This window comes from Moschus berezovskii, chromosome 24 (assembly GCF_049115385.1).
Source record: "Moschus berezovskii isolate FMDL1 chromosome 24, NW_MosBer_1.0, whole genome shotgun sequence".
NCBI classification, from domain to species: Eukaryota; Metazoa; Chordata; class Mammalia; order Artiodactyla; family Moschidae; genus Moschus; species Moschus berezovskii.
In genome coordinates this window covers 6634017-6659895 of record NC_142483.1, presented here as the reverse complement: position 1 = coordinate 6659895, position 25879 = coordinate 6634017, and the positions used below count along the sequence as shown (strand labels likewise).

The 25879-nt window shown below is 46.9% G+C and overlaps 1 long non-coding RNA gene across 4 annotated transcripts in view; it reads right to left on the bottom strand.

Moving 5' to 3' along the window:
* Window positions 1–1072: 1072 nt before the first annotated feature.
* LOC129547744 (uncharacterized) overlaps window positions 1073–25879 on the bottom strand; it is a 54661-nt gene continuing 29854 nt past the window's right edge. For all 4 annotated transcript variants that reach the window (XR_016036256.1, XR_016036257.1, XR_008684127.2 and 1 more), the window contains 2 exons: window positions 3694–3810; window positions 1073–2956 (listed from right to left, as the gene is read on the bottom strand). This is a non-coding gene — a long non-coding RNA (uncharacterized LOC129547744). The remainder of the gene's footprint in view (window positions 2957–3693; window positions 3811–25879) is intronic.

The window sequence follows — 25879 nt, the reverse complement described above, 5'->3', positions numbered from 1 at the left end:
CTGTTCTCAGAAGTATCACTGAAGAGTATTGATCACCATTGGTGTCGCTGGTGGCTGGGCACCCAGTGCTGTGAGAGGGTCATATGTGCTGGGTGCCTTCTTTGTTCCTTTTAGAAGCATTACTTTTAAGTGCACGATCAGGTAGAGATGTTAAAGAAAGACTTGCCTCCATCAAGAGATAGCATGATGTGGTCAATATGTACAATGGAGTATTACTGACGAAGGGATAACATCCTAAGAAGAGGGGACAACAAAATGGGGTCTGTACAGACAGTGGAGTACATTCTGGTGTGAAAAGGAGGGAGCGCCCGACACATGCCACAGCATGGATGAAATCTGAAGACATATGCTAGGTGAAGCAAGCCAGTCACTAAAGGACAAATATCCACCTGCATTATGAGGTCCCGAGAACAGTCAAAATCGCAGAGACAGAAAGTAGAATAGTGGTCGCAGGGGCCGGGAGGAGGCAAGAATGGTGAGTTGTTGCTTAATGGAGACAGGGTAAAACAGTGAGGATAGTTCCAAAACACTGTGAATGTAATTAATGCCACTGAGCCACACATCTAAAATAGTTAAAATGGGGACTTCCCTGTTGGTGCAGTGGATAAGAATCCACCTGCCAATGCAGGGGCATGGGTTCAATTCCTGGTCCAGGAAGGTCCCCCCATGCCCCACAACTACTGAGCCCACGTGCTGCAATGCCTAGAGTGTGTGGTCCATAACCAGAGTAACCCCGCTCGCTGCAGCTAAAGAAAGCCCACTTGCAGCAACAAAGATCCAGCCCAGCCATAAATAAATAAAATTCAAATTTAAAAAATAAAAAGAGTTACAATGGCAAGTTTTATGTTACACATATTTTACCACAATAAAAATATCTTTAATAATTGTAATTGAAGAATAACATATTTTAAAAAAATAATCATAATCCTGGCTCCAACCAAGAGCTGACCACAAAAGATGGGTTTTATCCTTTGTTCAGTGGCATGAACTGGAAACAGTTCCTTGCCCTGAAACCCTGATGTTCTCTGTGCAGCCCTGCCCAGCCCACTCCCGGCTGCTCTCCTGCTAGTCCTGCATGAGCCTCGTCACCAGCACTGACAGACGTGACCGTGACACTTACAAAGGAGAGCTGAGCAGACCTGCTATCTCCGGCTACGAAGCCAGCAATGAGACCCTGGGCTCTGGGTGGACAGACGTGAGGCTCCGTGGGCAGGCGGGCCCCAGTACCCCACGTGGACACGACTGGAAGAGAGGGAGAGAGCGGGCCCACAGCCTTTTCCTGTTTTCACCGATCCCCTCTTCCCTCTCAGGGCTAAGTGGTGCAGGAAAATAAAGATGAAACCATTCCCGTGCTCTCTCCAACCATTGAGAATCACTCCTCGTGTTAATATTCCAAGACTTTCAATGAGTCTCAGGGACTGCAGGGAGCCGTGGGGCTTGAATGGAGTTCATTACTGGGTGCAGACCCAGGGCAGAATACAAAAGGTTCAGCCTTGACGTTTTACAGAAGGAAACACACTTCTGGGCAGTCATGATCGGGCTCACAAATATATAGAGAGAACATTTTTATTCACGCACAGGATGAAAATTCTTTACAATCCGGGCCCTGGCAGGATCAGCTGAACCCACCCACAGGACACTGACATGGACGTCCTCTGCCCCAGAACCAGACGAGGCTCTGACACTCCGTGAGCTCCAGCTTCCTTATCTATAATGTGGGGGACATCAAGCCGCTGCTGGTAGGGCTGTTGATGCCTGTGCTCCCCATGAAAGTGAAGTGAAAGTCGCACAGTCGTGTCGGACTCTCAGCGATCCCATGGACTGTAGCCTGCCAAGCTCCTCTGTCTATGGGACTCTCCAGGCAAGAATACTGCAGTGGGTTGCCATTCCCTCCTCCAGGGGATCTTCCTGACGCAGGGATTGAGCCCGTGTCTTCTGCATCTCCTTCACTGCAGGCAGATTCTTTACTGCTGAGCCACCTGGGAAGCCCCTATTTTCATGCATGTTGGCCCAGCTTCCAAATACTGTAATTTCTGACTGGGTGCTGGACACTGGGTGCTGCACCCCACCATGTGCTTGTGTCGAATAGGCCAGCAATGTTAAGGAATTACAGCACTCCAAGAGGAGCCCCCATCAGAAACTGCTGGGGATCTGTGGAAATAGCCCGGCTCCGTGCCCTCAGGCCAGGGTAAGGCTGAGAAGAACTAAGCGTTTGGCGCCCCTGGTGGCAGCGTGCTGTCTGGAGAAGTCTCTCCTGCAGCTTCCATTGTCTCACCTGTCTCATGGCCCCCCCAGGTGGTGTCTCCTGAGACCACCTCCCAGTAAAGTACTGACATATGAATGTTAGGATCTGCTTTTGGAGAACCCAAACTCTGCTGCTGCTGCTGCTGCTGCTGAATCACTTCAGTCGTGTCCGACTCTGTGCGACCCCATAGACAGCAGCCCACCAGGCTCCGCCGTCCCTGAGATTCTCCAGGCAAGAACATTGGAGTAGGTTGCCATTTCCTTCTCCAACGCATGAAAGTGAAAAGTGAAAGTGAAGTCGCTCAGTCGTGTCCAACCCTCAGCGACCCCATTGACTGCGGCCTTCTAGGCTCCTCCATCCATGGGATTTTCCAGGCAAGAGTACTGGAGTGGGGTGCCATTGCCTTCTCCGAACCCAAACTCAGATCATGCCTAATCTAACTTATTCTTTAGAAGGAACTCAGGGAGATAGGTCCTTTGATCTCCCTTTTACAGGTAAGAAACTGAGTCTTGGAGAGACTGCACTGCTTGCCTAAGTTCTCCCCGTTGAAGCTGGGACTTGAATTCCAACATCTGGCTCCACTGCCCCAGGAAGCCCTCAATCACAGCTCACCAGCAGCTGTATCCCAGGCAGTGACTTGCCAGGTAAGTCTGAGGCTGCAACAGGCCACTCTCCACGTCTTCAACCGGTTAGTCCCCATCTCCACCAGCACTAGTAGGAGAGAGAATGCACGCCCATCCCTAGAGTGCTCGCCACCAGGTGGCGCCCTTTCCAGGAGGCCAAGGCTGGCTCTGCAAACACCCTAGATTCTGCAAGTAACTGGTCGATAGTTCTGACCTAGCTGCTTGGAAGAAATTAACACAACATTGTAAAGCAATTATACTCCAATTAAAAAATAAAGAGACTTCCCTGGTGGTCCAGTGGTTAAGACTCTATGCTTCCAGTGCAGGGGGCCTGGGGTTTGATCCCTGGTCAGGGAACTGGGTCTCACATGCTGCAACTAAGACTTTGAATGTCACGACTAAAATATCCTACGTGCCTCGAGTAAGGCCCCAAATAAATACATAAATATTTAAAATAAATAAACTTATTAAAAAATAAGTATCTAAAACTCCTTACTGATATAAATAAGTGACTGAATAAGTAAATGGAGAGAAGAAACAAATCCCCCTTACAGAAGCATTCCAAATAATCTATGTAGGTCTCCACTCACCAGGAGGTGGAACACGACTCCTCATTCATAAGTGTGGGCCAAGAGTCACTTTACAGTGGAGAACCATGGCAAAGGCCACCTCGGCCAGTTGACTGAGGTTTACATGTCATGCTGTGATGACAAGGGCATCTTACCTTTAGAGTCTTTCTTCCCAAAACCCATAACCCCAGTCTAATTATGAGAAAACATCAGACAATTCTAATTCTAATTGAGGGGCATTCTACAACATACCTACCTGACCGGTAGCCCTCAAAAAACTCAAGATCATCAGAACCAAGGACAGTGGGAGAAACCATCGCAGCCAGGAGGAGCCTAAGGAGATGTGGTGTGACATGGTGACCTGACAGGGATCCTGGAACAGAAAAAGACATTAGAGAAAAACGAGGGAAAGCTGAATAAAACTCAGTCAATAATAATATATCAGTACTGGCTCATTAACTGTTACAAATATATCCTATGAATACATTTTTATTTTGAAAAATTTTTTATTGAAGTATAGTTGATTTACAAGATCATGTTAGCTTCAGGTATACAGCACAGAGATTCAATTACATATAGGTACATTCTTTTCCAGATTCTTTTTCCTTATAGATTATTACAAAATATTTAGCATAGTTCCCTACGCTATACAGTAGGTCCTCATTGGTATAATATATTCTACTAATATTAAGATGTTAATAATTGGGAAATTGGGTGTGGGGGATATGGACTTCTCTATATTATCTTAAAATTTTTTCTGTAAATCTGAAAGTATTCTAAAATTAAAAGTTTAGTTTTAAAAAGGAGATCTAGGTGAAATTGGAAAAGGCGATGGCACCCTACTCCAGTACTCTTGCCTGGAAAATCCCATGGATCGAGGAGCCTGGTAGGCTGCAGTCCATGGGGTCGCTGAGTCAGGCACGACTGAGCGACTTCACTTTCACTTTTCACTTTCATGCATTGGAGAAAGAAATGGCAGCCCACTCCAGTGTTCTTGCCTGGAGAATCCCAGGGATGGGGGAGCCTGGTGGGCTGCTGTCTATGGGGTCCCACAGAGTCGGACACGACTGAAGTGACTTAGCAGCAGCAGGTGAAATTAATTTTGACGACATATTTTATTTAACCCCATACATCCAAAATATTGGAGGAGGAAATGGCAACCCACTCCACTATTCTTGCCTGGAAAATTCCATGGACAGAGAAGTCTGGCGGGCTATAGTCCATAGGGTCGCAAAGAGTCGGATACAACTGAGTGACTAAGCACACACACATCCCAAATATTATCATTACAACCCATGGTCAATATAAAACATTCACTAACGGGATAGCTTATGTTCTTTTTTCATACTAAGTCTTTGAAATTCACTGGGCATTTTACACTTACAGCACATCTCAACTTGGATGCTACATTTTCATTGGAAATATTGATCTATTTAGTTATGTTTCATAAGAGTTAAGAGTCAAAAATAGATTCACATACCCAAGTTGTTCCAAACGCACTTAAAAGTTTTTTTCATAACTGAACCAAATATCAGCTTTGTTTTTTGTCCTAGGGGATCCTAGGTCCCCAACCAGAGATGGAACCCAAGTTCTCGACAATGAAAGCACAGAATCCTAATCACTGGACTGCTAGGGAATTCTCAAGTATCAGCTTTTAAATTCAAATTAATTGAATTAGAATGTAAAATTCCATTCCTTAGTCACATTAGCTTGACATCCACAGGTGGCTGATGGCTGCCATGTTGGACAATGCAAGGATGAATAGCTAATGATAGTATGTTCCAGCTTTTCTGCAACAGTCCTAATTCCAAATATTCTTTCCCACTGTCCCTTAAGTACAGTTGGCCTTGTCAGGTTGAGCCTGGATTGTTAGTTTGAAAAGTACAGTTCCCAAATGTGAGTAACCCGGGAAGTATTTGGAAACCTGGCTTGGACCTTCCTTCACCAGAACCTCCAGTAGTGACACTCTCTTCAGACAATTAGTTCTGCCATGTCTTGATTTCCCTGGCTTTAAAAGAAGGTAGCAATGTCTTCTCCTATCCTGCATGGGATCACACAAGAAATGAAGCCTACAGAGCCATTCTGGAAGGCAATTTTGAATTATGCATCTAAAGCCTTAATTATTTTCATAACCATTGATATAGGAAGTTCCCTTCTACAAATTTAATCCAAGAAACTAGAAAGGCATGCCGAGATTCATGAGCATGCATTATTCAAATGGAGATGAGTTTAATGGAGAACAAATTGAACATCCTATAAATGCCCAACAGTTAAGTAACCAAGTGAAATAAATGATAGAATATCACAGTAAATGTCAGACAGCTATTAAAAGTTTATTTTGAAGAAAATTGAATCTTTCATGAAATGCTCAGGAAATGATATGAAGAGGAAAAACAGTGTCAACAATATAGGCCAACATAATCAATGAGAAAAAGAAGCTATAGTTGCTGTGTGACAAGTTTTTATCTAAATCAGGTCAGTCCCCTCCATCTGATAGGACTAAAAAAAAAAAAAAAAACCAAGCAAATCATATCTGAGAAGTCAGAGCTGATAATCTGAGCAGTCCCCGACCCACTGCCCTTTCTCCCATCTCAGCTGGCGAAGAGGCAGCCAACTGTCTGGACTGAGGGAAGAAGAGAGAATACATTTCAGAGCAAGGATGAGAGGATGAGATGAGTGCTTCTGTCACTGCTGCTCAGGTTAGAAATCATTGTCATAGTGGGCCTCTTCTGTCTGCACTTTAAGGCATTTACAGCACATGAGAGAATCTGATAATATTAGGGATTTGCAATCAAATGTTTCAGGAAGTTTAATTTATCACACGTGCATCAATGTTTAAGCATCTGGGGAAAGTAGATTGGATGGTTTCTTATATTTTCAATCTGGCAATTATGAGTGCTATGAACTTTTAGAATTGTTAATTATTTAAAGATAATAAACAAAGTATACGTAGTGGTGGGTATTCTTTTCTGCAAACAAAAGTGCCTCAGACATTAGAGACTCTAGTCAACAAAGAAGATGCACCAGGGGACAATCACAGTAACACACACACACACACACACACACACACACACACACGTACATAGAAGAAAGACTGGAAGGAAATGCACCAAGAGAGCACAGTGGTTGTCTGTGATTGGTGAGATCAAAGAATGATTTTTCTTTTTTATACTGTTGTTCTCCATATTTTCTGAAATGAAATCATATTGCCACCAACTGGAAAAACATAAAGTATGTTATTACAGAAGTCATGAAGGTGGCGTGTGCTGAGATGTGCAAAACACTACTGTCAGCTGTCAGTAAGAGCCCCGGCAGCTCACCAAGCTCCTTTTTCCCCTGTAGGCAAAACCTCTTGTTCGTGCCGTCACAGTATCTCAGACTTTCCTGGCTTAAAACTGCCTCCTTTGGGCGATGGCTTCGTCTTTGGTCTCTCCATCACTATAAGGGTTCTCTTTCCTCCTCTTCATTCTAAGATAACAGCAGGTTTCAGGGGAAGCTGACAAGTCGTCAGGTCTGTGGCACAGTTCTACGCTGCCTTCAAGGTTGGAGGACTGTCTTGCCGTCTTACACGGCTCTCACTGAGGCTCCTGATTGCCTGGGGCCTGCTTGGGAAAGCCATCTGATCTGTGGTTTGAGAAATCCATCATGTTGCTCTCTGTTAAAATGTCACTTTGCTTTTTGCCATGGTGACACCCTAGTGAGCTCACCAGCCAGCACCCCAGCTACTATTTGGGTCCTCCTGTGGCATATAGAAGCTTCTGGATGGCCTCCATGTCTCGTACTGGACCAGACATTGTGAACCAGGGCTGCCGTCTCAACCCACCTGAGCACCCCCACCCCCGCCGCAGTCAGTCTACTTCATGGCTTGCTCGCCATGTTGGATGCAGTATCAGGCTGACCCGATGGTCCCATGAGAAAGGTCAAGCCTCCTCAGGGGACACCCAGGGAAGTGGGGACACCAGCCTGGTGTTCTTGCAGTCCTTAAAACTACCTGGGAGTTTCTATCCTCCCTTACATCTCGGGTTTGATCCCGATGAGGGGGGAGGAAAGAATCAGAACATTCACAGACTGGCCCCTGCCTGCCTTTTCTTGTTCTGGTTCTTGAGTCTTTCCCCAAGTCCCAAAATAACTGTATGTCCTATAGAATAGAAACCTCTCTTTTGTCATATCTGCATTCTGCCGTCCCCTATGACTCCCTCAATGATCACTCAACTTCTCGCAGCTTTATTTCTTGATGTGTGAAAACTTCAGCCTTGGGAGGTTTAAGAAAACCCTTTCTTCTCAAAGAGTCTGGCTTTAAAGACCATTGTCCTGCTATGAGATTTTAAGACTACCTTGAAACTCAAGGTAGAGAAATGATGTCTTTGACTCAGACTCTAGCCACTTTCCACTTCCTCAGAGAGGTTTTCCTCTGTCCCTAGCCTAGGATCACTGGCACAGGCTGTGAGGGTGGAGGGGAATGGGTTATGGAGAAAGAAATATTAGATGATATTCAAAGCATTATCCCACTGCATTGTTTAAAAATAGCGATAAATGCAAACAAAAACCAGCCCTAAATATTACTTTGTAACTGTCAAATGAGGAAAAAGTTTTTAAAAAACCTTAACAGCTAATGCTGGCGAGTTTGATCCGTTTGAGCAAGCTCTGGGAGTTGGTGATGGACAGGGAAGCCTGGTGTACTGCAGTCCATGGGGTTGCAAAGAGTCAGACACGACTGAGCGACTGAAGTGACAGGTGAGGATGTCCTCACGCAGGCACTGATGAGAGTACACATTTGTGAAAGCAACTTGGACTCTAATTTGGAAATATATATCATGATCAAGCCCCTTCCAGTAGGACGAATGCCCTTGGCAGGAATGGATATTCCTGGAAAACAGGCTTTTATTTTATCTACATTATTTTCACAGTGAACACTCAGGAATGTGTTATTCTATCAAAGCCCTTGCACCAGTGAGTGGGCAGGTAAAAGTAGACAGAATCTCTAAAACAGCCAGGGTTGCAGAGGAAGTAACAGAAGAGAAACCACTCACCCCTCCTGTGAGAATGGCAGAGGGCAACTGGTGGTGCCCTGGCAGAGCCTTGATCTAAAGCTGGCATCACTCATGGGGGGCTGTCATTGTGGGGACTTGGGGAGCCTGGGAAGCCTGATCTCTCCCTGGAAGCAGGCTGGGTTGCCTCCAGCTTTCTGTGACCATTTCCACATGTTTCCATGTGTGTGTTCAGTCACTCAGTCATGTCTGACTCTCTGCAACCCCACGGACTGCAGCCTGCCAGGCTTCTCTGCCCATGGGATTCTCTAGGCAAGAATACTAGAGTGGGTTGCCATTTCCCTAAACTTCATCATTAAAGAGACTCCACTTACTCCCCCTAAGTGTTGCATCTTTCCATCAGATGCATCACTGTCTGTGGTGATAGCCATGTCACAGTGGCTTCTTGACACAGGCTCCCCAAAACACCCTTTTGGCTGCTCCTGGAAAGGCTGTGCTTCTGTAAACAAACACTCAGACAGGTCATCAAAATCCAGAGCTGAAACCACAGAGAAATGTTGCTAGGTCTGGCCAGCAATCAAAACAACTTAATCTGCTTTCCTGACAATGTCTGCATTTTTGTCAGCCTGTGAGATTCCCAGAAATGTTTCATCATGCCCCTAAGATAAACCAGCACCTCAGGTGACATGTCCTGGGTCACTGAGCCTATTTCCTGGTGTTACTTTGTCACATTCATCTGATCTGTTCATTGCACAAACACCTATTCGTCAAGCACCAGCTGAGTTCTAGGCCTGAATCTTAGTGGAGGGTGGTGCTCACGCTGAGACTGAGCCCAGATTTTTGACAACCCTGATGATTAGAGGGGGAGCAGGTGAAAGGTGGGCAACTTTGACTCAGTCTTTTAAAATGTGAAACAATTTTTTTTCTGTTTTTCTCAAGCCAGGAGTTTGAATTCATCTTGGAAGGAAGACGAAATCCCAGGTTCCCCAAGTCCCCACAACGACAGCCCCCCACGAGTGATGCCAGCTTTAGACTGAGGCTCTGCCAGGGCACCACCAGTTGCCCTCTGCCATTCTCACAGGAGGGGTGAGTGGTTTCTCTTCTGTTACCTCCTCTGCAACCCTGGATGTTTTAGAGATTCTGCTTCTGTGGGGGAAAAATCTTTAATAGATGTATTGATGTTTAGTCACTAAGTCATGTCTGACTCTGTGAGACCCCATGGACTAACCATAAGGAGACACTTTAATTAATTGGACTATAATAAAATGAAGAACTTCAGATTGGCAAAAAACACCCTTAAGAGTGTGAAGATTCTCCAGGCAAGAATACTGGAGTGGGGTGCCATTTCCTTCTCCAGTGGATCTTTCCCACCCAGGGATCAAACCCAAGTCTCCTGCAGTTCCTGCATTGGCAGGTGAATTCTTTACCACTGTGCCACCCGCAAAGTACAGTATGCGTGCTTCTCATTACAGAGGTTTCTCTTGTGGAGCACAGGCTGTAAACAAAGTAGGGTACATGGGCCTCTCTTGTGGCGTGTGGGCTCAGTAACTGCGACACCCAGACTCTGGAGCACAGGCTCGGTAGTTGCAGTGCAGGCCTTAGTTGCTCTGTGGCATGTGGGATTTTCCCGATCAAGGGACTGAAACTACGTCTCTTGCACTGCAGGCAGATTCTTTACTGCTGAGCCACCAGGGAAGCCTAACAGATGTATTAGTCAGGAATTTTTTGATTGCTGAAGACCTAAAACCATTTCAAACCATCATGGGCCAAAAGAGGAATTCTCTGGATTAACTAACTAAAGGGAGTTGAGACTTGCAGCAGAGCCTCAGGGGAGCGAAGGTTCACTCCCACGTCTCTGCATCTCCCTGTGTGTCTGGAGATCGTGAAGGACAGGGAAGCCTGGCATGCTACAGCCCCAGGGGTTGCAAAGAGTCAGACACAACCGAGATCTGAACAACAACAACCCTCTGTTTCTTGTGTCTGCTGCTCTCAGTTTCCTGGCTTTCTCCACAAAGATAGAACCAGCTTCACAGCCAACACTCACCTCCCTCTGGCTCCCACACCTGCCATTCCGAGAGAGATCCAAGGAAGTTCTTCATATACTCTGAGTCTTCTGTTGAATTTATTTATTACAAATATCTTCCCTTAGCCTGCAACTTCTTTTTCACATTCTTAAGGGTGTTTTTCTTTTTTGCTGATCTGAAGTTCTTCATTTTAACATAGTCCAATTAATTAAAATTTCCCCTTATAGTTAGTGCTTTCTTTGCATTATAGTTAAGAAATCTTATCCTATTCCAGAGACTGTTCATTTTAAAGGCAATTTTAAGTAAAAAGACATTGAACATTCAAAGCAGGATGAATCATTTAGAAGGGAAAAAAAAATTTAAGCAATATTTTTATGTACCTCTGAGTCGTAACGTGAAATTTCCAACTCCATAACATATATTTTCCACTTAATTAGATTTTGAAAATGAAGTTAATGGAGGAGGCACATTTTTTTTAAATAATTTAAAATATTTATTTATTTTTGGCTGTGTTCAGTCTTCAATGCTGCGTGGGCTTTCCTCTAGTTGCAGAGAGCGGGGGCTCCTCTCTAATTGCGATGCTCAGGCCTCTCACTGCCGTGGCTTCTCTTGTTGCAGAACATGGGCTCTAGGGCACACAGGCTTCAGCAGTTGTGGCACATGAGCTCAGCAGTTGTGGCCCGTGGGCTCTAGAGCACAGGCTCAGTAGTTGTGGCACAGGGGCTTAGTTGATTCGCCGCATGTGGGAAATTTCCAGATCAGGGATTGAACCATTGCAGTGCATATCCTGCACTGCAGGCGGATTCTTTATCACTGAACCACCAGGGAAGCCCAGGGAAGCACTTTCTGAAATCATGGAGTATTAGGGTCGGGAAAGTCTTGTAAGTCTTGCCTTTCATCGGTCTGATTCAGGTCCACAGATATCTACTGAGCACGGCTCTGTGCAGAGCTCTCAGCTGGGAATCAGGAGTCTGGGAGGAGCCTGGCAGGGAGGGCCGTGTGCATCCAAGTCAATGGAGACAGGTCCCAGGTGATAGGAGGCCCCAAAAGAGAAAGTGCTTGAGAGGGGAGTTCTCAGAGGAAATGGAGGGCATTTTATCCCAGGGGGAGAGAATAGGTGATCTGTGGTGTGTGTTTGTGAGGGGCTGGACTTGAATGGGGCTTCCCTGGTGGCTCAGTGGTAAAGAACCTGCCTACCAATGGAGGAGACACAGGATACATGGGTTCGATCCCTGGGCCAGGGAGATCCCCTGGACAAGGGAACGGCAACCCACTCCAGTATGCTTGCCTGGAAAATCCCATGGACAGAGGAGCCTGGCAGACTACAGTTCATGGGGTCACACAAAGTCGAATATGACTTAGTGACTAAACAACAACGAACTTGAATGGGACACATGGATCTGCCTTACAAGGCCTCTGTGCCTCATAGACTCATAGCAAAAGCCCTTTCTAAACCTGTGATGGCAAGAGGTGAAGGGCTGAGCAATCAGGGATCCATCCTAGATCCAAGGCCCAAGGCCAGGATGCTGCATGGGCTGCATCCACAGCTCGGTAGCATCACGTTCCCTAGATCTGCACTTCTCACTTCTCGAGAGGAGACGGATTTTCAACTCACCAGGAGAAGATCCACTTGCAGAAAAATTCATTACAAGGCTCACACGTGCAAAGGAAACCAGGGAAAGACTCTTCCTTTGCTGAATCCCCCAGAATGATAACAGCCTGCCATTTAGTATAACTATGTTTCGATTTAAATGCCCTGCTTTATGGAGACACAGAGAACAGACTAATGGACAAGGTGGGGGGTGGGGGTGGGGGGGTCTTGTGAACAGAGGGTGGGATATCTGGAGAGACCAACATGGGAACTTACATTATCATATGTAAAATAGATAGTCCATGGGAATTTGCTGTATGACTCAGGGAACTCAAACCCCGGCTCTGTAATAACCTAGAGGGGTGGGATGGGGAGGGGGGCTCAAGAGGGAGGGGACATATGTACACCTACGACTGATTCATGTTGATGTTTGGCCGAAACCAACACAATTCTGCAAAGCAGTTCAGTTCAGTCGCTCAGTCGTGTCCGACTCTGCGACCCATGAATCACAGCACGCCAGGCCTCCCTGTCCATCACCAACTCCCAGAGTTCACTCAGACTCATGTCCATTGAGTTGGTGATGCCATCCAGCCATCTCATTCTCTGTCGTCCCCTTCTCCTCCCGCCCCCAATCCCTCCCAGCATCAGAGCCTTTTCCAGTGAGTCAACTCATCCCATGAGGCAGCCAAAGTATTGGAGTTTCAGCTTTAGTATCAGTCCTTCCAATGAACCCTCAGGATTGATCTCCTTTAGAATGGACTGGTTGGATCTCCTTGCAGTCCAAGGGACTCTCAAGAGTCTTCTCCAACACCACAGTTCAAAAGCATCAATTCTTCGGTGATCAGCTTTCTTCATAGTCCAACTCTCACATCCATACATGACCACGGGAAAAACCATAGCCTTGACTAGACGGACCTTTGTTGGCAAAGTAATGTCTCTGCTTTTCAATATGCTGTCTAGGTTGGTCATAACTTTCCTTCCAAGGAATAAGTGTCTTTTAATTTCATGGCTGCAATCACCATCTGCAGTGATTTTGGAGCCCCCAAAAATAAAGTCTGACACTTTCCACTGTTTCCCCATCTATTTCCCATGAAGTGAAGGGACCAGATGCCATGATCTTCGTTTTTTGAATGTTGAGCTTCAAGCCAACTTTTTCACTCTCCTCTTTCACTTTCATCAAGAGGCTTTTGAGTTCCTCTTCACTTTCTGCCATAAGGGTGGTGTCATCTGCATATCTGAGGTTATTGATATTTCTCCCGGCAATCTTGATTCCAGCTTGTGCTTCTTCCAGCCCAGCGTTCCTCATGATGTGCTCTGCATATAAGTTAAATAAGCAGGGTGACAATATACAACCTTGACGTACTCCTTTTCCTATTTGGAACCAGTCTGTTGTTCCATGTCCAGTTCTAACTGCTGCTTCCTGACCTGCATACAGGTTTCTCAAGAGGCAGGTCAGGTGGTCTGGTATTCCCATCTCTTTCAGAATTTTCCGCAGTTTATCTTTCAATTAAAAATAAAATTCTTTAAAAAATAAACCCTCTTTTTTTTTTCTGGCAATAATGCACACCGCTCAAAAGAAACAAGTTTAAGACTGGTCACAAAATGAAACACAGCACTCTTTGGATAAATAAGAGGGAAAGGAAGGGAACAGACTTAATTAAGCACTATTTGGGTCCAAGCCTATTCCAGACACTTGATTCCTATTCTGTCATTATTGTAACACAAAGGTAGGGGATAACAGTCCCCATTTCAGAGTTTTCATGAGCAGAGATTCAGAGATGTCAAGTGACTTGCCCAAAGTTGCACAGATTAATAGTGACAGAGCCAGAATTCATACTTGGGTCTGAGTCCCGCCTTCTCTGGCTAGAATTACCACAAAGAAATGGAAAGGTATGCATGCGGGGGCCTGATTATTTCATGGACATGTGAAAAGGAGACATACCCCAAGCAGGAGAGGGCAGCAGTTAAGTGTGATTGCAGGGGACCTAGCTGATTCTATGATCAGGTCTCTTGTGGCCAGAGCTCCATGCTTCTCCAGGAGGCTCCCTTCCTCAGCCACATAGAATACCCCTGTATTTCTGTGGTCCTGCCTCTGAGGGTTCCCACCTTGACCTCTTCTTTTAGATCATCCTCCAGGCTTCTAAGTAGATTCTCTTTTCTCTTAAAAATAGGGCTTCGCTTATGGCTCAGTGGTAAAGAATCTGCTTGCCAATGCAGGAGACACGAGTTCGCCTCCTGATTCGGGCAGATCCCACATGCCGAGGAGCAACTAAGCCCATGTACTGCAACTATTGAGTCGGCGCCCTAGAGCCCATGCTCTGCAACAAGAGAAGCCTGCATGCCACAACCAGAGAGGAGCCCCGCTCACCACAGCTAGGAAAAAAGCCCATGCAGCAACGAAGACCCAAGCACAGTCAAAAATAAAGACATTTTTTTAATTATAAAAAATAAAAATAATGATGGGACTTCCCTGGCAGTCCAGTGGTTAAGATTTTGCCTTCCAGTGCTGGGGGTGCCTTGCGGCCAGAAAACCAAAAAACATAAAACAGAAGCAATATTGTAACAAATCCAATAAGGACTTTAAAAACTGTCCACATTAAAAAAAATCCTCAATAAAAAAATAATAATAATTATTATTTTACGGCTTTGATTCTAGGCCTAGAGTATGCCATTATCCTTAACTGGTTTGCCTGATAATTGGTGATGATTCATGTATTGGCGATTTGGGAGTGTCCTTCCAAGCCTGCAAGCTTGGAAAATATTCCCTGAGAGCCTTTCCTGGTCTCCAAGTGCATTTATCTTCCTGGCATTCTCCCCGGGCCCTACACTCCCTGGGTCCTTCCAGCCCGCCCAGCCCCCCTATAATGAAGCCTCTCACTGGTGTGTGCCTAGCGCTCAGATCAAAGAACACAGTGATGTCTCAGTCAGCGAGCTATCCCACAGATGCCCGGCCTCACAGTCAGTGTTCTGATGGATTTCCGGAGTCAGTGATCTGATGGATTTTCACACTCTTCTCTGCTCATGAGAACTGTTAGTTCAGCGCCTTTTTAGGAAAAGATTCCTCAGCAGGAAAGCAGGAGACCTGGAGAGGTTTCTATCCAAGGCCCTGACTGTTAAGCAGGGCTTAGGAAGAGATGAACCAACACGACTGAGGAGCTGGGAGCAGAGGAGACAGGGCAGAGATTCAAGCACATAGAAAAGGTGGCGGCAAGGTGATCCAGATCAAGGCTGCTGTAAAGGAAGCCAGCCTGGAGGGAGGGAGACTCGGAAGAACCATTTCACCCAGTGTGGAGAGAGTGGATGTGGGCTCATCTTCCAGAGATGAGTGCAGCAAAGTCTCCCTCCCTCCCTGCCCCCAATACTCTTCCAGAAGCTTGCCACTCCCCTGTCAAGGAGTGGGGTCCATCCAACAGAAAGAGCGGAATCTAAAAAGAAATGATACAAACAAACTTATTTACAAGACAGAAACAGACTCACAAACTTAGAGAAGGAACTTATGGTTGCCAGGGGGAAAGGACAGGTCTGGGATCTTGTACACAGTGCTGAATTTAAAATGGATAACCAGGGCTTTCCAGGTGCTCAGTGGTACAGAATCCACCTGCATTGCAGGAGATCCAGGTTCGATCCCTGGGTCGGGAAAATCCCCTGGAGGAGGGCATGGCCACCCACTCCAGTATTCTTGCCTGGAGAATCCCATGGACAGAGGAGCCTGGCAGGTTACAGTCCATAGCATTGCAAAGAGTTGAACACGACTGAAGCAACTGAGCACACGCATGCACACACACACAACCAGGGCTTCCCTGGTAGTTCAGTGGTTAAGAATGCAATTGCCAATGCAAGAGACACAGGTTCAATCCCTGGGCCGGGAAGATCCCACACACCGCAGGGCAACTAAGCCAGTGTGCTGCAAGTGTTTAGCCTGTGCTCTAGAGCCCAGGAGCCACAACTGCTGAAGCCCACACGCCCTAGAGTCCCTGCTCTGCAACGAGAGAAGCCATCACAGTGAGAAGCGCGTGCGCCAGAACTAAAGGAAAGCCCACACAGCAGTGAAGACCCAGCACAGCCAAGAATAAACAAATAAAATTATGTTTTAAAGTGGATACCAACAAGGACCTACCCTATAGCACAGAAAACTCTGCTCAATGTTCTGTGGCAGCCTGGATGGGAGGGGAGTTTGGGGGAGAACGGATACATGTATATGCATGGCTGAGTCCCTCTGCTGTCCACCTGAAACTGTCACAACATTGTTAATCGGCTACACTCTAATACGGAATAAAAAGTTAGAACAGTGGGTCCCTTGCCCTTGCCCTTGACATGAAGTGAGTTTTAGAGACTGAATTAGCAGTGAACCCTTGAAGTGATGCTAGGTGACCCTTGGGAGGCTCCACCATAGAAATTCACATTCATCCCCAAGCCTTGCCTGTGAAGCCCTCAGCCCTCCTGAAGCATTTCAGCTTCCTTGAGGCCTCCATGCTGTGAGAAAACCTAAACTAGGCCACACAGAGGCCCCGACAGCCCATGAAGAGACGGAGGTGCCTGGCCAGCCACCTGCTGCTTCAGCCTGGCTCTCCGAGCTCCGGCCACCGCCTGACCACAACCACAAAGGAGACGCAAGCTGCAACCGCCCAGATGGACCTTTCCCAAGCTCTTCACCTTCAGAAATCATGGCAGGTTACACAATGGTTGCTGTCCTAAGGCAATAAGTTGTGGGGTGATTTGTTACACAGCACTCGATAGCTGGAACAGTGGTTCTGGCCAAGCTCAGATTAGACAGGAAATGAAGTCGGGGGGGGGCAGTGACATCACCGCAAATCATTTGAGGAAAGAAATGTTTGCCTGTCTTTCCTGGACTTTTCATTAAATTAAATTGCTAGAATCTTTACGAGACTGTGACTTCAAAACGACGCTAACCTCTGTTATTACAGACAGATGGTGAGGGACCAACCTCCAGCCGCCTAACCGCTGGTTATCAGCAAAACCGTGGTCCCTCCTGCTCCTTCTAGGAGTCCCAGAGGGGTGTCCTCTTGGTCTTGCTAATACTGCTGCAATTTCTACCCCCCACTGCCCCAATTCCTACCCTAGCTCCCACTCTTCCTGGTCAGGAATCACTGCCCACAAGGCCATCTGGCGGCCAGCAAAGTCAAACACTAAGATGCAGACCAGGGGCTTAACTTCAGTGGTTCTGGGGCAGAGGCAAGGTGACCAGTCCTCCCCACAGCCAGCTTCCCATTGTCTTCCCCGAACCCTCAGGCAGTTGTGCTTGGATCCAGGGTCCTAAAAGCTCTCACTTGAGCAGCTACAGTCTCAAATCTCTTTCTCTGCCTTTGAGCATGTGTGTGCTCAGTCTTTTCCAACACTTTGCGACCCCATGGGCTATAGTCCACCAGACTCCTCTGTCCAGGGAATTCTCCAGGCAAGAATACTGGTTCAAAGAATAGGTGACATAACATTCCTCCTGGAGTCTTTCTGTCTCCTCCAGCCCATCCCCCAAATAAAACTCATGCTTCCTCCTCTCAATACAGATCAAAAGCTCTTATGTATCCAAAGAGATGCTGGGTGGAAGCAGAAAAGTGTTTTTATACATCGAGGCCCCAAGCAGCCCGGCAAAACTGCTGTCTTCACTGGAATCATCTCAACCAATGCCCTCCTCGCCACAGTGTACATCAGATCTTTGAAGAGCCAGAAATTAAAACAGGACTATTTAAACTGAGTTTTAGTGAAATCGGGGTGAAGGAATGGAGACACAAAAGGTGTTGGCAATAAAACTGTTTCAGTTATGAGAACCTCTCTTGGTAGACGTAGTGGGAGCATCACTGCAAGTTTCATTCTAGACTTGAGCAAACACCAGTGCCATCATGGGAACATATAATGGCAGAGTTCTTTGATTTTAAAAAGTGGGCTTCCCTCATAGCTCAGTCAGTAAAGGATCTGCCTGCAAGGCAAGAGACTCAGGTTCTATTCCAGGGTTGGGAAGATCCCCTGGAGAAAGAAATGGCAACCCACTCCAGTATTCTTGCCTGGAGAACCCCATGGACAGAGGAGCCTGGCAGGCTACAGTCCATGGGGTTGCAAGAGTCAGACATGACTGAGTGACTTTCATTTCACACTCACTTGATTTGAAAACGTGTTTAAATCACACCGGGCCAACGGAGATGACTTTATACTGTAGATTGGAAATTGGCTAAGAGCTGGTTATCAGAGACAAGATCTATACAGGATTATTTCAATCCTTTAGTAGAAAGGTATTTCCATGCAGGCTCTGGAGGTCTGAAAGGACCACTATGGTTGGACTGAACATTTTTAGAACTGTGCAGAACAGAATATGAGATGAAATCTCCATCTGTTTCCTCACTTGGAGTGTCCAGACAAAACATTAAAGATGAGGAAACTATTTCTTGAGCCTTTGTGAAAATTAAAGATGTGGCTAAAAAAAAAAAAAAAATTGATGCTTTCAAACTGTGGTGCTGGAGAAGACTCTTGAGAATCCCTTGGACAGGAAGGAGATCAAACCAGTCTATCCTAAAGGAAATCAACCTTGAATATTCATTGGAAGGCCTGATGCTGAAGCTGAAGCTATAATACTTTGGCCCCCAATGCAAAGAGCAGACTCACTGGAAAAGCCCCTGTTGCTGGGAAAGATTGAGGGCAGAAGGAGAAAAGGGCAACAGAGGATGAGATGGTTGGATGGCATCGTCGATTCAATGGACATGAGTTTGAACAAACTCTGGGAGATGGTGAAGGACAGGGAAGTCTGGTGTGCTGCAGTCCACGGGGTCGAAAAGAGTCGGACACGACTGAGCGACTGAACAATAAAAAAAGAGAGAGAAGAAGAGAAAAGCTACTGGAGATTCTGAGACAAGGAAAGACATGCCCAGTGTGAGAGGAAGTCAACGGACGAGGAATTGGAGTTGCGGCAGGAACGAGTGTGATCACACCCTGCAAATGAGATCTCATCTGAGGCTCCCGTGAGGAGCAACATATTCAACAGAGCTTATTCTCATGGCCACTCAGACAATACCTTCCGCAGCCCCTATCTGCCCTGAGGTTTTATAGGAAATCACAGAAATGTCCCAAATGACAGCAGTCTATCATCCCAGCAGAGAAATCTAACCCACCGTCTCGTTCCTCCCCCACCAGGGAAATGACACCCTTCTTGGGCTGTGCCCTCCTTCCCCGCTGTCCTCCACGACTGGAAGATCAATTAATTCATGTGGCAGACACATGGCTGCAAACCCAGCCACTCACCCAACAAACCCAGGTTTATCCTTGTATCCACCCTCCTCGTGGCAGTTACATGATTGTGAGGGTTGAGTCCATCCTTATTCCCAGGAGTATGTCCTAATTAGTCTAAGCCAAAGCCTAAGCCAAGCAATTGCCTTGCCTGTGATTCGTTTAGGCAGGAACATGTGATAAGACAATTCTGTCTAATGAGATATTAGTGAGGGGCTCTGGGGAGCTATTTCTTTGAGGAAAAGAGACAGGGGAGATGCTGACCTTTTCTCACTGGACATTGCTGAGTCTGCTGATGATGCTTGGAACTGAGGCCGCCAACCTGGGACTAAGAAGGGCCAAGAATGGAAAAAACCTGAGGTTTTGATAATGTTACTGAGCTGCAGAGTTATCAACCTTGGAGACATCCAAGCTTGGGTATTTTTATACATGCGTGTGTGCTCAGTCACTCAGTTATGTCCAACTCTGTGCAACCCTGTGGACTGTAGCCCGCCAGGCTCCTCTGTCCATGGGATTTCCCAGGCAAGAGTACTGGAGTTGCCATTTCCTTCTGCAGGGGATCATCCCCATCCAGGGATCGAATCCGCATCTCTTGCATCAGGTGCATTGCAGTCAGATTCCTTTACCACTGAGCCATCAGGGAAGCCCCTGGGTATTTTTATAGCTTAATCCATTTCCAGTTGGTATTTCTATTACTTGTATTTGGAGATATACCGACATAACACTGGACTTTCTTCCACTTTCATCCTTCCTACCTGTCTGTGCCTGTCGCCTTTGAGAAAGGGGGTTAAGTACACTCTATCTCATTTTTCCTTTTTAATTCTTTGTTGTTGTTCAGTTGCTTGGTCATGTCCGACTCTCTGTGACCCCATGGATTGCAGCACGCCAGGCTTCCCAGTCCCTCACTATCTCCCAGAGCTTGCTCAAATTCATGTCCATTGAGTATGATACCATCCAGCCATCTCACTCGCTTTCTTTATGTGAACCCAAAGACAGCTCTGATCACTGCTGGGAAGCTTAAGAGACAGTTCTATTTGTATCATACAAATAGACTCTGAAGTTGTGACGTGAAACGAGACATCAAGTTCCAAACCACTGGTTCCAATTTCAGAGGTCAAAGATATTTGGGGAAATCTGATGAGAGAGAAGCAGCAGCAGAGAAGTGTGCACACACCCACACACAGTGCCCACATGCTAAAGCTTTCAAAGAGGCTTCAGAGAACCTCTACAGCCCAAAGAGTGGCCACGGTGCTGCAAGTCCAGATCGTTCCAGATTTTTTTTTTTTCTTAAGATATGAAATGGAGAGCATTTTCTTCACCAGAATTCAGGAGAAGGCTTTAAAACAGAGCAGTGGGTTGGGGCCAGGGTAGGGAAGTATGGCTCTCGTGAGGAAAGTCATAGATCAGAGTGTATTCTCCAAATGTCTGTGGGATGGAAGGGGAAGTGGGGAGAAGAGTGGGGAACTCTGAACGACAACCAAGTGGAAAGGAGAAGAGGATCTGGAACCACCCAGAAGGCAGATGGTCACGGTGTGTGATGAACTCCTCTGTTATTGCTTAGTCGCTTCAGTTTCATCCGACTCTTTGTGACCCCATGGACTGTAGCCCGCCAGGCTCCTCTGTCCAGGGGATTTCCCAGGCAAGAATATTGGAGTGGGTTGCCATTTCCTTCTTCAGGGGATCTTCCCAAACCAGGAATAGAACCTACACTTGCTCTTTACCACTGAGCCACCAAGGAAGCCCTCCTCCAAACAACCCCTCAAACCCATGAAGTTTCCAAACTCAGGAGGTGTTGAGAAAGGGTGTGTTTCCCGTGGAAAAGAGCGATGGGGCTGACGCTCGCATCTGGGTTTGATGTGAGGCAACAGATGTGGAGCGTGGAGACAGAGTGTAACATAAAAGAAAAAAAAAAATTTTTTAAAGCCTTAGGGATCGAAATTTCCAGAAACAATGAGGAAAACTCTGGAATTACCTAATCCACTCCACAGGATGTTTAAGTTAAATGTGCCAAATCTCAAGGGGCAGGAAGGCCCCACATGACACTCAGATCACACACAGCCTTGAGTTTAAGCACAGTGCTCAGAATAATACAGTTAGTAAGAGATGAGCCAGGACTCCAAGCCCATTCTAACTCAGATCCACAAAGTAAAGAAACATGGCTTCAATTGTTCTTTTTTTTTTTTTTTAAGTACTGGTATTGCCACAATATTGTCTTCTGGTTTTATTGTCACCGGGCAATAATTCAGCTTCATTAATTATTCTTTCAGATTAATCAAGAGTCTGTTACATGTAAGGTATTCAAGGTTGGGTTTTGGTTTCCAGATTCTGACTTTCCTCTCCTCTCCCTCTGGGACTTCTCACCAAAGGAGCTCACGAATGAGAACCAAATGGAAAACAAAGTACTGCTGCATGAATACGAAGCAAAAGCCTGATGAGGGGGACCAGAGCCCCTAGTTGGCTGGGAGTGCCCTGTTTGTGACTTTTCCCAGGGTCAATGTTAATAACCTCCCCTTTCACTGTCAAATTGCCTGACTTGGATGATGGATTACATGGTGGTCCATATGAGACTCCCAGCCTCAAGGACAAGCTGGTTTGGAGAAGGCAGTTCAGGTTTGTGGTCACTAGGCAGTCCCTTTGTTCTCACTCACCTCCCACTCTCAAACCCTCGAATCTCAGGTACCTGATCTGCAGCCTCCACCCTCAGGTGGAGAAAGTGGACCAGAAAGAGAGGCAGACCTTGCCAGGTGTGAGGACTGCATGGAACAGAAAGTGAAAGAGGGTGGCTGGACCCGCCCTGAGAAAACGGGGTTTTCTTTGGCATACTCATCACTCGGAGACGGGAAGGGCAAGAGGAAGTTCATTAACGTGCCCTTACCTCTAATACCCACGAGTCTGCCCACTAGTAAAACATAGCCCGATGCATTCTCAGGCTCTGACCAACTATCCTGCTAATACTTCCTCTCGTGGGAGGAGCTTGATGGGGAGAAGTCTAGGAAGAACCCTCTCCCAGTGACAGGCATATAGCATCTTGCAAGGGTGCCCTCGAGATGGAATAACGCAGGTTCCTATACCCTAGGAGCACCTTTGGTGCCACCAGAATGGCAGAGATGTAGATTTTGTCTCATTATTTTGCACGCTGAAGAGCTCTTGATGCTGTATCTGGTCACCGGGCTTCCTGACTCTACACATACGTGCAGTTTAGCCAGGAAGGTGAGGCACGTGCACAACACCTCAGAATGAGGCAGACAGTGGGAAGGGGCCTACGGGAGATTCAGATCCTGCTCTGGGTGCTCGGAGATGGAGACTTCTGACAAGAAACCTTGGAAGACTTCATGGAGGAGGAAGGGCTCAAAAAGACTTTAAAGAGAGGGCGGAGCTTCACCGCATGGACAGGGGAAAGAGGGTTGTTCTAGACCAATTTTTTGGTAGCAAGGAAAAAAAAAAACCTTAGCTTCATAAAAAGAGTTTTCCTACAAGAAGTACATGGACTAAACTGAAAATGGGAAATTTGGTAATCGCAATTCCAAGGGCCCATTCTTCCCTCCACAGATTTCTTCCTGCTTGGGTTTTCTGTTTCCCTCTGAGCCCTCTGACCCAGCTCTGCCATATTTCTTCTCTAAAAGACAAAGAGCATGGACTACATGCCAGGCACTCTTCTAAGGGTTTTAAACAATATTAGCTCACGGAACTCTCCCAACAACCCTTGGAGACAGGCCCTATTCACACCTCTGTTTTATAAATGAGAAATGGGGCACAGAAAGGTTGCATTAGTTGGCCAAAGATACACAGTCCATGGGCAGCGGAGCCAGGACTCGAAATGGGCAGGGCAGCTCCAGATTCTGCTCACATCCACCGTACACAGCCGCCTCCTGAGAGGTCAAATGGCAGCTGATGCCCAGTGAGGTCAACAGCCCAGGATGTGGTCTGATGGCAAATGTCTTCCCAGCAGGGTAACAGTTATCATTTGTGCCAATCAGATTTTCCAAGCTCTGAAATATGGCAGGAAAGGCCAATGAGTAGAGAGAAGAGAAGAGGGCAGGCCCCGAGCAAGTACCCAGTTCTCAGGTGGAGAGTCTCAGCTCCTCCTGCTGTACTCTCAGAGGCACGTATATGGATTCCGGCCTCGGCAGATCCAATTCCATGGGTTTAAGGACTGGATCTTGGGTTTCCCTAGCTTTCTTTCGTTTTTCTTTTTTTAAGTATTTATTTGGCTGCACTGGATCTTAGTTGTGGTACCCAGGATCTTCAGTCTTCCTTGCAGGATGTGGGATCTTTCAGCTGTGGCATGCAGACTCTTCAGACGTAGCATGCAGAATCTAGTTCCCAGGCCCCCTGCGCTGGGAACGTGGAGTCTTAGCCACTGAACTGACAAAGAGGTCCCTTCTCTGGCTTTCTGAGCTCAGGAATCCCAACAGCAACTACAGTTGCCCTTGGTTGATGTCACTGGGGGTAGTTTCTTTTTCTTGGAATCCAGGAAGCCCGCCTCTCCCCCTACCCTGTGAGACAGTCTAGCCTGGAGAGTAACACTAGTCCTGGCTTGGTGATCCACTCACTGGCTGAACTGGGCAAGTCACTTCCTCGTTCTCTCTGCCCGGTTGGCTGTGGCTGCACAAATGCTAAGATTTTGGGGTGTGGTTCACCGGGATGGAATTCGGGTGGAAGGGGGTGCACTGGCTCGTATGACGTCTCAGGCATCTGAAAAATACAGGGAGACAGATGACTGTAAGACCGCTACTGACGCCATCCCTGCTTTAGAGAGAAGAAACAATACCCTGAGGTGGTGGTTATTTGTGCACATGCCCGCCTGCCAGACTCCTCTGTCCATGGGATTTCACACGCAAGAACACTGGAGTGGGTTGCCATTTCCTTCTCCAGGGAATCTTCCTGACTGAGGGATCAAACCCGAGTCTCCTACACTGGCAGGTGGATTCTTGACCACTGAGCCGGGGGCTTTCCTCGTGACGGGCAGCCTTGGGCCCTAATTATGAGTAGCAGAACTTGAAAGAAGTTGATTTCTGAGCCTCGTCAAAGCTCTGGTAGGGAAGGAGTGGGACTCTGAGACTCCAGATGGGAATCTCTAGGTAGAGGCACTTGGAAAACTCGACCTCTGATTGGAAACCTCTGCAGCCTCAGGAGTGACTCACTGTCCCTCGATAGAGGAAGCACCTCTGCTTTCTCTATGACTGAGCAGAAGCTTCATATGAGACAGAGGCCGAACAAGACAATGCGTGCCTTCCTCAGAACCTGCCCTACCTTCCCTCCTGGCCACTAGACCGACAACTAGGGTTAACTTCCAGCCTCTCTTGAATCTTAGCATAGCTAGCTTGTTCGGATGGGGAAGTTCTGGCCATGCTAAGGAAGGAGACAGATTATGTGTGGAAGGACCTGCAGTTCTTGCCTAATATGTACGAGCAGGATCTGGGAGAATATGCCTGAAAGGGGATCCTCCTGGTGTTGGATCAAGGGGGCCAGAATCTAAACTAAGTAAGGCAGAGTTTGTTGATATGAGCACACTCTCCCATGACACAGGACTTAACACCCAGAGAAGGTCCTAGGATCTTGTTCTGATACCTGGCTTGAGATTGAGGCAGGTGGGGGTTTCCTGGGACCTGGGACCCTTTGCTGTGGTGCTTGCAACTGGAAAAACATCTCCTTGAACAACAGAAGAGAAAGAAATTATGAGGGACTATGCATGCACAGTTGGGGCAAATCATGAAGAACAAGATACAAAGAGACCCAACTGTCACTTTTGAAGAGTTGGGAGCAAAAACAGGGTGTTAGGCAAAAGCAGGGTACTGCACACGTCCCCTGCACTCAATATCACCAAAGGGTGGGCAAACCACTTAAAGTACCCCTCCAGCCTGACCCCTGGACACACCACATATAAAGCTCCAACAGCCTTGGGGAGTGAGCAAGGGAACCTGCTACTTGTTTTTGCTCCCCATTGCAGGAGCAGGGACCCCAGTAAAGTCTTGCTTGAATTTTTTATCTGGCCTCTTATCAACTTCTATTTATTAAGGAGGCCAAGAACCCTGATTGGTAATAAGATGACCCTTGGAACCTGGAGAAGGTAATACCTAATACAGTAAATGGGCTTCCCAGGTGGCTCAGTGGTAAAGAATCCACCTGCCAATGTAGGAGATGCAGATTGGATCCCTGGATCGGGAAGATTCCCTGGGGTAGGAAATGGCAGCCCCACTCCAGTATTCTTGCCTGGAAAATTCCATGGACAGAGGAGCCTGGTGGGCTACAGTGTGTGGAGTTGCAAAGAGTCGGACACAACTTAGCGACTGAGCACACTCACACATAGAGCAGAATAAGACGATGTTCTCAGGAATATCTAGCTGTCTGGGCTCCTTTAGACTCTACTGCGGCAGAGAGGTGAATAAACACAGCCCCAGAGCAAGACTATGGGTGTACACTGTTGTCTGTCCCAGTTGAACATAAACTAATCTGCGTGGAACACAATATATTTGCCACACTCCTTACCAGCGGCTATGTAATCTGCTCAGATAAAGACAGCGTATCAGGTCTGGCAGTTGCAAAGGGGCTAGAAATTCAGCAGTAGACTACTGTCATCAGCCTATGGTCAGTCTGGCTTTTGCAGGG